Genomic DNA, 16115 nt, shown 5'->3' on the forward strand with positions numbered 1-16115 from the left:
TTGCTGTGTCTTGGCTATTAAAACAACTCTAATCAATGGTACCTCTGCATCACAATCTGCTACTTATCAAGCTCTTTTTTACCTCAAACTGAGTTACAATTCACACAGTTTGGGAGTACCTGCGTTGTTTCGAACTTCTGTGTGTGTCATTTATCAGAAGATTTACAATGGCCTGTTGGTCCGGATTAAACAAAAGCAGTTGACACGTGTTGCTAATTATTTCCCTTTTGACTCCACTCCCACTACCTTGCCCATAACAGTGACAAGACATTATTAAGGGGCAAATTATGTTAAAAACTGATTATCCAAGATTAGTAGTGTACTGCTGTGGAATAAAATGATGCCACTGGGCAAAAAGTAAACACAGCACTATACTGGTTAGTTTGTCTTAGAATTTGGAGCTAAAGGTTACATTACACCTGAGTTAATCGCATTCTGGTTGCAAATAGGAAAACAGTGGGATTTGTTTTTTTTTGTTTGTTTGTTTTGATGCTAACTACTATTAGCAATTCAAAATAATACATTTTTTCCCCTTTTTTCTTTTTCTAAACATTAACCAACAAATTTGCAGTACTATGTTTGCAACTGGTATATTGATATTCAAACTGTCATAACTGCTAATAAATAGTTTATACTTGAAACTTTCACTAAATCATGTATTCTCTGGAGCCAAAATAGATAGGAACCTCAGGGCTACTATGTAAACTTTGATTTTCCAAGTTAGAATTCCAATTTCAAGAGTAATTTTTTGCTGTATTTCTGACCAGGGCTCAGCAATAAAAAATCTAACTTCGAGCTACAAACATGAAGCACAGATAGTCTTGAATGAATTTGTTATGTTCTTCTCCAAAGTGTTCATGCCTCCATGTATACTCTGTCTGTTGGCCCATATGTATCTGCCTCAAGGCCCACAAACACATTAACTGCACATAGGTTAGCTAGTGATGACACTAATTAAGTGTTCAGTGATAAGCATACAGTATGGCCTTATTAAACCCGAGATATATTGAACAGAACGATAGTAAAATAAAGTGGAGATAAGTAAATCAGCGCTGAGTTTAAAGAGTAGCTGACTGTAAAAATAATTTTGAATCATCCAGCATGGAACGACAAAACATTTTTCTACTTCTTGATCTTGTTTACTTATCAGACATGGGTGTAGCAGGTTGAAAAGCTCAGTATCACTCAGGCTTCTGTTTGCTTAATCCTTAAAACAAGATTGCAGGGGCTTCTTTATCCTGGTACCCCACTGACTAAGGAGAGGGATTGATGACTTTGCTGAAGCCGATTATATATGTCCAGGAAAACAGGGTGATGGTAAAGTACAGAAGATATATACGTGTAGTAGGTAAGGGCCAAAATGAGGTATGAGAAGAAATAAAGGGAGCCAAGTCAAGAAACAAAAGGATAACTGGGAGAAGAATTATGAGGAAAAGATGAGAGGCTGATTTATTGAGGCCTGAACAGGGCAGAAGAAGAGAGAACGCAGCGGATGGGGCCCAATAGGGGGTAAATCGGAATCAGCAAGGCTCAATATCGTCGTATCCTTGTACCCCTCCTCCCTCGTACATATCCATCATGGTAATATACATACAGCATGGCCCTCTGGGTAATATATTTTTGACCTGTGATTACGCTAACAGCCTATTGTTTGCACACTGAACAATCCCATTATGTAGGCGATCTGTTTACATATAGCCTTGCTGTTTTGATTAACATGGTTCGTACGTGTGTACATGAGTGTGTGTAACCTAAAGAAAAGGTTGGGAAGTACTTACTATGTATTTGTGTGCACCCACACCCAAAAATCATCCTGGCCAGGTAAATGAGAGAAGGGTCTTCATTCAAATAAATTAGAAAAGCATTTTAACCTGTCACATACTGACACATCTTAAAAGAAATGGGGTTTTGTCTCATGTCTAGAAAGGTGGAAGGCTTGAGTCTTAGAGGTAGTCACTCAGTGTCTTGTTTGTTTTCACGTGTATCCTGTTTGAGTGACATCTTCATCCTTTTCTGCGTTTTAAATCTTCTTTAACTAATCACTGCTCAGAAGTAGTCCTAATTTGTTTTTGGGTTGACTGTAAATACTTTTATGAGATTCAACATGCAAAATTTGGCTTAAAATGTTTTTACAGTAGGACATAAAGTCCTGAAAAAGACATGTGTGTGGGTTTATTCTGATTTAATGTGAAGGATTTAAGGTCAGACTTCTCCTGATCTAAGGTGTCTTGAGAGTTTATGTTTCCTTCAATCTAGTTTTTACTTGGGGAAGTTGTTCTGACACTACTTCAATAAATCAAGCAGATGCAGCTAAGTTTTTTTTTTTTTAATCACAGAGGGTAACAGGTATTTAACCACAAGGCTGAACATCTGGTTGGGCTAAGGGGTCTGCTCATTAACATGAAGTTAACCTCTGACAGGACGTAAGGTTAAATTAGCCCAGAGAGCTACATTATACTGTAACAGTTTGAGGTCAAGGGGTTGTTGAGCTCTCCAAGGAGGTCAGAAAAGAAATTATCATGTTGTTGGTCAAAGCACTAAAATACTTCAACATTGTCTCATTAAATTTAGCTCTTTTTCTAAAGTCTAGCCTCCTCTCCTACTCTCTGCTCTTGGACCTCTTTGTCAGTGTGTAGACTCATTGAAATGTGCAAATCCTTTTGACACAAGATGAATAGACAGTTGTTGGCAGGACGCCGCATGCCACTTTGTTTGCTGCCACTTAACTGGAGCACCCCAGTTTGACTTCTCCCTTTTATTTTCCTCCTCATGCTTGCCATGGCCAGGTTTCATTCTGACATTTGAAGGGAGGGTGTGCTTCCCTCTGATGTTTCATCAGATTTAACGATTATCAGCTCTGCAGTTTAGTGTGAAGGAAAGTAAAAATTGTTTTTATCCAGGTACTGTACATTATCAAAAAAAGGAGATGTAAAACTAACAAAAAGCTTAAATTGGTACAGTCAGTTAACTGATTGGCTATCTGCATGTCCTCATCTATGAATAGTTGTTGTGTTCCATCTACAAGTTAACATGCAGAGTACAGCATCTGAAACTACACATACTCGTCCTAGTTACATATATACAGCAACAAGCAATGAATGTATTAGTTTTAAAGTAAATATTTGATGTTTTCCCCATCGCTACGCAGGATTCAGTGCTAAACTTTCTCCATGAGGTTCTGGAACATGCAGCAGAAATTTGGACTGTGGGGATAACAGAGGGAGCACTGACGGGGCATGAATTTCTTGAGAGGTAGAGAGGATGCACAATGGCGGAGAATTGCTGTCCAACAAGCTGCAGTAAATTTCCTCTGTTGTCCATGCAAATGTTTCTTCCTTCACCAGTGAGGGACTAATCACTGAGGTCATCTGTTCGTTGCCTGGGTGTTTTATCCGTCGGTGCATTTGGTAATCATCAAAGTTCATGGAAGACGGAGGATAAGTCCTCATGTCCATATTGCAGTCAGCGAGGAATTCCATTTTGCTTCCCCATGTGTAGGCTCAGATATAGAGTGCGGTCTGGAAACGTGCAAATAAAAATGTCCCACTCAAACAGACAGCAGCTATGCTTACAGCAGTTATGGACATTTAGAGGGAGGGCACAGTTATTGCATTGGAAATACACAAATTACATACAGGTAGAAAATGTCCAACATTAACATTAAATCATATTTGAAATGTTGAACATTATGGTTTTGTCAGGCCAATGGTTTGATGACATTTCCTTTACACTTTGACTTTCCCAGTAGAATATAAAACAAAATCAAATGCAATTCTGGCTTTTAAGACTTATAAATAATAATTTTATGCAATATAAAAAAGTTATGAAAAATTGCCTAAATGTCAGGAAAAAATGTCATTTTAGAGAAAAACTAGATTTTCTTTTTAAATGCTGTAACTTAATTATGAAATGTTGAGATAGTGAATGGTCTACCAGTTTGGGAAATATACATCATAAGCTTGTCCATGCTGCTGCCTTCACACATTGCTATATGCATATACTAATGTGAGTATTAGATAGGAAGACTAGGCTGTTGTTTAAAAAAATAAGAATGATACTTTTACAGATCCAATAATACCAAAGACAATAAAATCACATTTGAAATGAACATTTCAGGGGCTCTTGACTCATAAAAAGTATTCAGGTTTTGTGAGGTAAATCAATTCATGAATACTCACTCCACAGTAATAAGGTTTATGAATTTGGTGACAAACAACTGGGTATGCTGCCTATTTCAGGAAAAAGGGTCTTGTCATGATTTATTTACAGAAACATGCATCATTGATCTTCGCACTCAAAAGAAAATAGTCTTTCTAAAGTATTTATCTGGTGTTTTCAATCATCTCATGATTGTGAGTCTCTTATTTTTTTTTCTTTTTTTGTATTGTTTTGTAGAAAAAGCTGCAGGTAAAATACCAAGAAGGAACACCGGAGAAAATGCAACTTTCAAGATCTTCAATGTGGGGATTTTGAGAAATTCTAATAGGTCTTCTTTGCTGTTCTTCATTATTAATGTTGTGCTTTGTAGGTTTCTTGGTGCAACTGATCAGCTGCTTGGATGCCTTCGCTATCGTTGTTGAGTTTTCTGTTAACAGAAAGAGGGAAAAAAAGAAAGGGGTAAGGAGAGGGAAAAATACGTTAAATTGTGATTCAGACTACAGTACTCTTACATGAAGTAGTGCTGCATTATTAAGCATGCATATAAACACACACACATACACAAGGGATATGCTCACACACATACAGTGAGTCACAAGCAAGTTTTTGGAGAGTGAGGTGGGCTCTGCTGTCACCGGCCCCAGTTTAAAAACAAAGGCAGAGTGACCACCCTGTGAGTGTACAATGTGAGCCAGCTTGGCTGAGATTCAAGGTGACAGTGGTGTCGGCATGGGGGGTGACTCTGTAATCAGCTTCAATTAAGGCCAAACAAAGATGAGCAAATTCCTGAACAGAGTGTCTACTTTATATCTATTGTACATTGTTTAGTCTGTTTGTGGTTTATCCCTTTAAAAAACAAACATACAAAACTATCTGTTACTAGGTTTGTGTTTAGAACCATAAAAAGTTTAGTGAGACTCTTCAGCAACCCACAGTGTGTGGGGATAATTCATGTTGCCAGGAGGAGTGCCTGTGGGTGGGCTATTAGACATAGGGACTGCAGTGGAATTCAGGTACTACCTACTAGAGATCCAATTACATGGTCCTACTGTAATGGTGCTTCCTTAACCTATTATAAAGCATAATAAACAAATAAACTATTGACATTGCATTGTATACAGTTACCTTTCCCCCCAATGCCTGTATATCATGAATATATAAATACGTATAGAGCTTTGGGATAGTATTTTCCTTTTACACATTTTTTTCCTTCTACATGCAAATAGTAGTTTTCAAATAATGACTTAACTTATTGCTGAAAAAAAGCTATCCAAATCAAAATTTTGGTGAATATTTATGAGTGACATCCAGGCCTGACTATTGTCAGATCTGTAAAATAAGGAAATCACTTAAACAGAATGTATCTGACTTTACACGGTAGGCTAAAAAATGGTAGGCCCTATCCCACCACAATAAACATCTTCCATTGTGGTGTGTATTTGAATAAAGAATATGATTTTAACACTAGTTAAACAGTGCTCTGGTTATGAAGAAAAAATAGATATCAGTCATCTCTGGGTGACCCAGATTGGCATGTGCTGTCATTTGTAGTAATTCTGGTTATTATTTTAGATGATATGAGCATGTTTAGGTGTTTCGCAGAGATATTTCTGTTGTATCTCTGTGTTTAGTTACTATATTATTATTTTAATAATTTTAATAACTGTACTGATGCAAATTCTAAACAATTACAGTTGAGTCACCTGTTGTAGTAGTGGTATTTACAGCATTTTCCTAACCTCTCTTTATTATGACCATAAATTTAACAGGAATGGGCTAAGAATGATTATTGTCCTACAAGGTTTCTTATAATAGAAATGAATAAAGTGATTGTGAACTAACTTATTTGATAAGAAAGCCAGCCAGGTAGGAGCACAGCACTGCTTATTTCCTGCAATTGCGCCTCTATAACATCCGGTGCTTTCTACCCTTCTATTTAATGTTTCTGGTAAACCCTTTCAGGAGAACCTAACAAAATCCAAGCGCACATCCATTATTTATTCAGGAGGTCACAAAACATCTATAGCACGACGGGCATCAATTGGCTCAAGTAAAGTCAGTGTTCTTAATTGAACATTAAAAATGAGACTGGATGGGGTTGCAAGTGGTGTAGACATAGACAGTGTGCCCAATACACAGACACACCCATTCGGTGTTCAATTCCCAACCTTAGCACCTTTGCTGCATGTCCTTCCCCCATCCCTCTCTGTCCATTTCCTTTGTGGACACATCAAATAAAGGCCACTAGTGCCATAAAAACCTTTGAACTACGAAAGCGACTGGATAAAAATGACATCCGTGAGAGAGTCCCAAAGCAAAAACTACTGAAGACTACAAGGGTCTGTCTCACATCTCAAATCTTGATCATCCCCAAGTCTTTTGAGAAAGTATTCTTTGAACTGATGAGATAAAAGTGGAACTCTTTAGAAGGTATTTGTCCAGTTACATCCAGTGTAAAACTAATACAGAATTTCAGAAAAAGAAAACCTTATGACATTGAGATGTGATGGTCTGGTGCTAATTTGAAACATTTCTGTGTGACAAAAATGCAAAACAAAAGAAATCTGTTTCAACACTTTTTCACAGCACTGTAAATAGCCATGTCAAATGAACTCAATTCCCCAAATCATGATGTTATTTTTAAATGTGTTTAGTTTTTAAATAACTAAATTTTTTTTAATTATCCAAATACGTAGATGTAGATGTTGTGTCACTGTATGCTTTAGGTTTTCATTGCTCCAAGTAACAATCACTGTGTTTTGTCCATCTTTGTTCTGCCATCTTCACAACTGAGATCACAGTTGACATCGGGCATTCTGCAACCACTGGCTGAGGACAACAAGTGGCAAGCCTCAAGCCCTTCAAGACAGAATGCGTTCCCAGACTGTGTGATAGCAGTGCAATTGGAATGCAGGGCCATTTGGACCTCCAAAGCCAGGTGTTAGCACTTCAGCTCTCTGCCTCATCAATAATTGACAAAGGCAAACCAATCAGAACAATTTGCTCCCCACAGCGAAGTGCTAGAGCAGCCTAACACCAGTGAATCATTAATGAGGCAATTAGATGAAATGGTTAGACGCTTAGCCCTCAGTAGCAGTACTTCTATGACTTTACTGAGATTGTTCCCCCTAAACAGGAGCTGCATATGATGAAGTAATGTACAAGCCAACACACACCAGCAGAGAGACAGAATATAGCAACACAGCCATGCCTAGATACAGAGCTCTTTTTTCTAAAGGTTGGCTAGCAACTTGGTTCACTGATGCCAGTCCTCCATATGTTGACCACAACTCAGAGGACCAATAATGGGAACAAACCCAATTGGCCATTACCATGGGAGACTGACCTTTATTGGTTGTTTTTTACCATTGCACAGACTGACAGAAGCTGTCTCACGGGTGACTCAAGTGTGGGAGAGCCTTTATGGACATGGATGAGATCGACCTGGGTGACATCACTCAAACATGGGGAAAGGAACAACAATAATGGCAAAGACGGGGTTGACTTTGAAGAGCAGAGATCCTGGATTGTTGTTTGAGAGAAAAATCAAAGCCCTCTGGGAGCTGCTCACAAAGCCTCATTGATTGGTTATATTGGAACCATTTCATAGTTTATCAATGCTCATCTGCCTGTTCTCCTAGGCCCAGGTCCAGTACAAGCTCAATTAAACCACCCACCATGATCTTAGGAAAAAAAACAAGCGAATTCTAGATTGAGCAGAGATTATTCCCAAACACACGATCCTGCATATTGCCTTTAAACTATTTTCTAACGGTATCTATTTAATCAAAGTTTAATGTGAATAAAATGCAGTTGTGTATTTTTTGTTGTTTACCAGTCTTCCCTGCAAAAGAAAACAAAATTCACAGTTGCTTTTTTTTTTTTTGTTTGTTTTTTTTCATTTTTCTCATTCAATTTAACTTTGTTAGAGGCAGATATCCAATTAAATTTAAAAAACAGAATAAAATGGAAAGAAGTAGTGGTAGAGGGACAGGAACTCAAAAAGATATAAAGGAATTTGCAGTGGGAAGGTCCACACCAAAAGGTTAAGTAATATTATTGCAAAATTAAATATTACCCAACACTTTCTTAAAAATAAGTATGAAGCAAAAGGTAAATAAATGGAAGAGACTGTTGGAACATTTCAAATTTTTGCTTTTTGTATGTGTTATTTATCTTCTTTCAGTCTTTCTGTCAGCAAAATAAAAAAAAACAAAACAAAAAACCTTAATTGCCATATTGGTATATTTTTGACAGGAAGTGAAAGCATGGCCAAAGATTCCATTAAATTCTGGTGTAGATTCAAATCGCTCTTCTTCAAGCTGTCAAGCAGAGCAGTTTGACAGTTTCTCTTTGGCAGAACTGCATTTTACAAGCTGTCATAAAAACTGTCACAGCTCAGACGGAGCAGTTTTTCTCCAAGTGTAATCACCTCATTTAACATTTTGTTGGTTCAAACATCTGCAAATTTTTCAGCATGGTCACACTACCAACATACCACCTTCCACCACTTTGTCCTCTTGAACCCATTCATTTCCAAAACAAGGAATGCTATGGTCTTGTTAAGAACATAAACGAGTAAAATTGTAGAATATATTTATTTGGAATCTTGTATCCAGTCAGGATATTCTACTGATGCTGGCAAAGTATATTACGCCTCAAGGGATAATAGACTAAAGTAATTAAGAAAAGGAAACATTTTAAGTGAAAGTTAAATCTGGATAAAAAAGACCTAACAATGGCGTGTACATTAAAGCATTATGGTGTAAGAAAGGCTACTTGCTTTGACAAAAAGCAATATTTAATTATTTTAATTAGGAAGAGTTGGAAAATTGCACATATCAATTGTAGTCAGAAGTTTTCCTATGCTCAAACAACTTTTGTAAATCTACCATTCTCATTCTCACATTTTTTCCGATTTACTTGGACTTATTTTTTCGAAATATTGGGGAGTCCAGTGGAAGCTGTGAAACAAATGAAATTACTGCTGGTAAATAGAAACTACCAGCTGGGGTCAATGATCACCAATGTGAAGATAAAAGGCCTTGTAGACATTTTAGACAAAAACATTGTAGATCCGTTAAGCTGTCTAATGAGGAAATTTGTCCAACTCCAGTTCTGAATAGTTGATGTCATGTTGTCATGTTTTAGATCCATCCCTGCTGCAACATAGTTAAATTAATGGCTGAATTACCTCCGCTGTCAAGATCTGCAAAGGCCTGGTGATGAAACATTTATTTGATTCAGGTGTTGTGAACCAGAGGACTGGAAACATATGTATTTTAGGAAAAAGCATGTGTATATTACAGTTCTTGTTTCCAGAAATCCTTACCAATGTATGCTATATCATTCCACTTCAGAAAGAACCAGCAGAATAAATAATTTGAAAATTCCAAAATTAATATAAGGTTCATGCAAATGAGTGTTAAAACCTTTGAACATAACAATAGTGCTGTAAAAAAATAAAAGAAAGTACTTTCTACTTATTCGGTATATTCTACAAATATACTGATAAGTAGCGAGGAATACTGCAAAAAAGAGACATAAATAGCCCCATTGTCTATCCCATCTTTTAATCCCCAATTAAAGTTCTTGAACTCAATTTTCTGCAAAGTTTGATTAATTTCCCCTGGTATATTGGTTAGTCACACTTCATAAAGCAATCAGTTTATGAATATTCTTAGTACAGTTAAGGGGGACTGTTGAGTAAAGTTTAAGAGAGAGACTTCTTATGTTCTCTTTCCAGAGGAAATCCTTACTATTACTGGATTTAAATTTGTTTCTCTATTTTATTGTAAAAGCTTTACAAAAACAATTTTGTAATTTCAGTCAACATCTATTTGTACATTACAGAATTTTGACCAGCTTTTCTGTGTGATTGAATAAGCAGCATGTGTTTCTTACTGTTTTTATAATAAACAAGTGAAACTTTCTTTGTGAAAAAAAACCCAAAAGAAACAGAAAACAAAGCTAATGCACACTCAACAGCAATTTTATTAAGTAACCTGTACAATTGCTTGTTAGCCCAATTAATGGATCAGCCAACCACATTAAACCACAAATTAACTTGCTAAAATAAAAGAAAAGTGCATTTGAGTGACTTTGCATGTGACACTGTTGTTGCTGCCAGACTGGCTGGTGTATTTCAGAAACAGCTGAGCTACTGGGATTTTCGTGCAAAACCATCTCTCAAGTTTGCAGAGCAGGGTAGGAAAAAGAGAAATCATTGAGTCAAGAGAATATTGACTTGCATGGGCACAAATGCTTTGCTGATGCCAGAGGTCAGAGGAAAATGGGAAAACTGGTACAAGATGTTAGAAAGTTAACAATTGTTTAAATACCCACTTGTTACAACCAAGATATAAAAAAAAAAACCCTCTCTGAATGCACAACATGTTGAACCCTCGAGCAGATGGACAACAGTAGAAGAAGACCAAACTGGATGCCACTACTGTAAGATAATTGAAAACCAAAACTACAATTTACATATGTTGACCAGAATTAGACAATAGCAGATGCCTGGATCAGTGAGTTTCAACTGTAACATTGACATTAAAATGGTAGGGTCAGAAATTGGCATAAAATTATGAAAGCATAGATCCATCTTGGCTTGTATCAACAGATAAGGCTGGTGGTGGTGGGATGTTTTCATAATTTGGGCCTTTTAGTACCAATTGTGAATAATTTGTTATGCCATAGCCTTCCTGAGTATTGTTACTAACCATGTTTATAAACATAGCATACCAGTCTTCTGAGGGCTACTTCCAACAGGATAACACACCATGTCACAAATCTCTAATCATCTGGAAGTGGTTTCTTACACATGACAATGATTTCACTGTACTCCAGTGGCCTTCACAGTCACCAGATCTCAATCCAATAGAGCACATTTGGGATGTGGTGGAATGGGAGATTTACATTATGGATGTTCAGCTGACAGTTCTGTGCCAACTGAAGATGAAAGGAGATCCGAGCCGGTAATAGCAAAGTGCGCCTAACAAATTGGCCTGTAACAGTAAAAACTTGACACAGTAGTTGCACAAAACTTGAACAAAAGATATATACAATGAGGTTGGCTGATAGTCAACTAAAGCATCTTGTCTTAAAGACTGTGTGGGTATTTTGTAATAATAGTAGTAGTTTGTTTCTAGTAAATATTCAAGCAACTGATTTAGAGCTGGGTCAACCTGTGTTTCAGAATTTGACCCAGCAGATATGGCAGATAGATGTTGTCTCTTAATGATTGCTAATCGCTTTTATAGCCCTCTCTGGATATTATCCACAATAAAATATTTGCAATCAGGAAATGTGTGGTACAACTTAAGAGAGTTATAACCCTGGCACCTCTGTGTTCTAACGTTAACGTTAAGATGTAATTAATATAGTAAAACCATATTTATTAAATGGTAGTGCAAACCACTGTCACAATGTGATTGAAGAAGTATTCTTTAAAGTAGGTTTGAGCAATGCTCACATAACAAAGATTTATATCTACAAATAATGTTTTCTCCACCAATCCTTAAAAATAAACCCAAATAAGAAATACCTAAGGGAACTGAAAGGTGCAACGGTGCCTCAGATGTATTCAGGAATCTATGAACTAAAATTACATCTCAGCTGAGACCCTCTTCCTTTCCAAACCACATTTTTTTAATGTGGAGTCTGCACTTCTTCCTTCGCTCGCCACAGCTTCCCCACAAATATCATTTTAGGATTTCCATGTTTACAATAGCTACAACTACAAAGAAAATGTTACCCAAAAACAGCCCACTGTTCACATCAAATATACACAAGGCGCAGAAAGTGAAACACTTCGCAGACCACCATCCGCCCGTACTTCCCACATCTTCTAGACTGGGAAAAACAGCTGATCTTAAAAGCTTAATGGCTTTCCTGCTTATTGTTTAAAATTCATCCACCATATAAATGGCTGAAGAACAGTCATCATTGGACGGCCTCAATTATACATTGAAAATAAAGTTATGAGTTAGTGGCTGAATTATTAATACTGCCAACAGGAGGAAGAGCATGTTGGCAATGTGTCGTGGCTTTTTTTGCTGATGCTTCATCTTGTATAGAACATTTTTCCTCTAAAAAGCTTGTGGACTCTTGATCTGGGAAAGATGGAAAAACACACCACAACTATTGGAAATCTAATGCAATGTTACTGGAAAAGGAAGCAGATAATATAACATTGAGTACCATGATGGAAAACAGCAAGGATGAAAAATAAAAATAAAACTGCTGAGACTTTATGTTTCAGACTTAAAACAAAAAGTCTAAATTATGTATCTACTTCATCACCAAAATGTTATTGTACAGTGTCAGTAAAAAAATATGGTTTAAATGTTCCAAAGTTTGGGGTCTGGGGACTGTCCCTTATGACTGACACATTTCCTGAGATGCAAATGCATGTTAATCTGTCAGTAGCCTTTCTCTATCATGTTTGTTTCACTGACTTAGTTACGTTTGCTAATAACTGCAAATGTAGGAAAATGTAAGAAAATGACAAAATGTTGCAATTACCGTAGTAATAAAAAGCTTCAAGAACTGCTTTGCCTCAGGTGTAGAGGTTGGAGTTTTCAAAAATATAAAACTACAACAAAAAAAAAAAAAAAAAGCATTGTGTGGATTATGTATTTTTTCATTCTAAAGTCAACAAGATCTGGTCCAAAGGGGCTTTAAGGGTCTACCTAAACAAAAGATACGTATGGGCTTTGTGTTTTCTTTTTTCTAAAGTATTCTTTTAATAGACTGCATGTCTTCATCTGTTTTCAGGTCTATGCAATTATTCTCGTTAAAAAAGCAATACACCACTATATGGTGTGCTTTAAAGTTTAAATTAAAAGCGTTCTCATTTTAAAGTCAGATGGTCCCGTTTTTGACTGCGATGTACATTCCAAGTTACTGTAAAATGTAATCGAACATAAATTATGAGCCGGAAGAGATTATATGTGCTTGTCATCATGAACTTTTCATGGAAATTCCCCTCCTAATATTTAGACACGACTCGAGCGACACTTAGGTTTTACCTTGGGAGGATGTTTTGAGCATTATTCTGGCGAGCAATCTTTAGGTCATCAGGGTAAAGTTAGTGCTAAAGATAGACAAGTGGAAAGAAAAATTTAACCAATCACAAACTTTGTTTATAGAGCAGGACAAAATGAGACAGACACCGCAATCGTTTAGTGTTTCACAATCTAGGGCTGCACTACACCTACTGAAGGGTTGAGTTGAAGAATCAGATTCTTTCATGTCTTTATCTTTCATTGAATGTATGTATGAAAACTATTCATCCCCACTGAATCTATTAAAATATTGTCACATTACAACTACAAGTGTAAATGTATTTCATTTGGGATTTAAAAGCATGTTGTTCTGGGGTTCTCTTTGGGGTAGAGACTGGAGCACTTCACTAAATAGAACACATCATGAGGGAAGAACATTGTATGAAATTACTGAAGCAACATCTCAAAAGACATCAGCCAGGAAGTTAAAGCATGGGCACAAATATGTCTTCTAAAGGGAGAATAATCTTAAGCATTTATGCTATATTAATAACAAGTATTTTGGAGTGGGCATCACAAAGTGCTAATTTCAGTCCAACTGAAAAATTTGAGGGCAGAGCAGAAAACATGTGTGAGGAAGAGGAGGCCTACAAACATGATTCAGTTACACCAGTTCTATCAGGAGGAATGAATGAAGATTTCAGCAAACCTTTGTGAGAAGCTTGTGGAAAGATGCCCAAAATGTTTGACAGAAGTCATACGGTTAACAACTAATTTCTCCAAATACTTGTCTTTTTGCAATGGTACCAATAAATAATGGGTAGACCAGCCTTTAGAAGTTGTCTAATTAGTAATTGGAGTCCACTTGTGTTTATTATGTCTCATTCGTAGAATAAATGCAGCTATATCGTGAAGGTGATTTGTTTGAGAACATTAGTTAAAAAACTCTATTGCGAAGCTCAAGAAACACAGCACACAGGTCATGGAGAGAGTAGGGTATCCCGAACTTTGAACAATTCACAGAGCACTGCGAGATCCATCACGACAAAATAGAAAGGGCATGGCAGAATGGCAAACCTATTAAGACGCAAAGTTTCACCATGACTAACAGGCTGGACAAGGACAGCATTAGAGGCAAGTGTGGCTCAGTGGGAAGAATAGTTATCTTGCAATCCAAAGGTTGTGGGTTTAATTCCAGCTTCCTCCTGTCACATGTCGATGTGCAAGCCACTACACCTTAAGCTGCCTACCAAGCTATGTATTGCAGTATAAATGTATGTGAGAGTGATTATGTCAATGTGGCTCTAGGGTAAAGCGAGCAGTCATACAGCCTTTAAGTGGTTGGTAAATCTGGAAAAGCATTATATACTGTAAATTCAGTCCATTTACCATAAATCAGAGAAGCAGCCCCTGGTAACTAATGAGGAACAGCATAGATGCGCAGCTCAGAATGGAAGAGTCTCTCAACAGGAAAATACTAGTCCTACACTCCACAAATGTGGCATTTATGGAAGAGTGGCTAAAAGAAAGCCACAAGAAGTCCCGGTTGCAGTTTGCCAAAAACGATGTAGGGGAAAGTCAAATATGAAAATCAAATATAAATGCATGCCACACTTTTCAGATTTTGTTTGTGAATCAATTTTGAAACCTTGCCCACCACTTCACAGTTATCCAGTCCACTGTGTCAGTCAAGATAATCAGAATAAACATAAATATATAATTCTATTTTTATTAGGAGCATAGACTATGAAACCTACTCATATATGCCACATTTTTGTGTTTTCTAAAAAAAAAAAAAAAAAAAACTTTTGGAAATCAAATAAAAGCATACATTTTCTTCAAAGTTGAAAACCTCAACAACCATGTTTTTGGCAGCTCTTCTAGTATAGGCACCTAAAATGGCTCAATGAATCATCTGTAACCATTTTTACACAGAGTGGGAGGAAGGTTGATGTGGAGATCAAAAGATCAGAAAATGTTGGAGTAAAACTGAGATCAAAAGCAAGTGTCTGTTATTTCTCTCTCAAAGCAGTATAACCGGACTGAACTTAAAGCCGGATTTAGGGCATTCACAATCAAACATCTCCTTTCATGATTCACCAAGCGGCGACAGGAAAGAGATGTAGTGGAAATTTGCGTCAACGCGTCACAGGTCATATCCGGACATCAGTTACACATGCCTGTATCTTTCCGGCCTACTCATGAGCACCTTTGGATGTTAGAGTTTAAAACCTGTGTGTGAATATATGTTTTTTCAGTTTGTCAGTTTTAGCTGCTGTGACTCAGCTTCTGTTAAGCCACTGACTTTCATCTCTGTAGCTGCTGAGATGCTCTTACTTTTATTTCCGATAAATGACATTGAACTGGCTGTCAGAGGCCACAGTTAAGCTTCCCACGCCTCTGCAGTCAAGCGATTTCTCATCTCTTTTGTAAGGGGTGTGGCTCTTCCTTTGCAATGTACAATACTATTCATTTGCAGAGGAGACCAGAAAAGATTAATTTTCACCAAACTGCTAAAATAAATTAATATATCACATATTATATAGGTATATCACATATATTAGTATGGCAAGCATGTAATTTGTTTCACATAATTTTTTTTACAGTATTTATATTGTACAACCAACAGTACAATTGTCACGAGAAACAAGCTCTTAACCCTTTTATTTTAATCTTGTAAAGTTCTGAATGAGAAATGACTTACGGATTTTTGTCACCTGCTTACGGATTTTTGTCACCTGAAAGAGAAAAATACTTGTGACTTTCTCCGATTTTTTACTGAGGATTGAGTAGACTTTAGAGTTTAAAAAGCTCATCTGAGGAAAGCATTCCCTTTGCCATTCCTGTGCTGCAGATAAAGAACAGGCATTTGAGTAATTATGTTGCATTATCGCCAAGGAACTTTCATTGCTGCATTTTAAGCTGTGTAGTGAGCGGTGACAAACGAAC

At 36.9% G+C, this 16115-nt stretch overlaps 1 protein-coding gene across 1 annotated transcript in view; it reads right to left on the reverse strand.

Annotated features, from left to right (window-relative positions):
* Positions 1–2311: 2311 nt before the first annotated feature.
* Positions 2312–16115, reverse strand: part of mafa (v-maf avian musculoaponeurotic fibrosarcoma oncogene homolog a (paralog a)) — a 118183-nt gene continuing 104379 nt past the window's right edge. The window contains exon 3 of the mRNA XM_047362804.1: positions 2312–4585. The gene's annotated coding sequence lies outside the window, so the exon portion shown is untranslated. The remainder of the gene's footprint in view (positions 4586–16115) is intronic.

Source organism: Girardinichthys multiradiatus, chromosome 4 (assembly GCF_021462225.1).
Source record: "Girardinichthys multiradiatus isolate DD_20200921_A chromosome 4, DD_fGirMul_XY1, whole genome shotgun sequence".
Taxonomy (NCBI): domain Eukaryota; kingdom Metazoa; phylum Chordata; class Actinopteri; order Cyprinodontiformes; family Goodeidae; genus Girardinichthys; species Girardinichthys multiradiatus.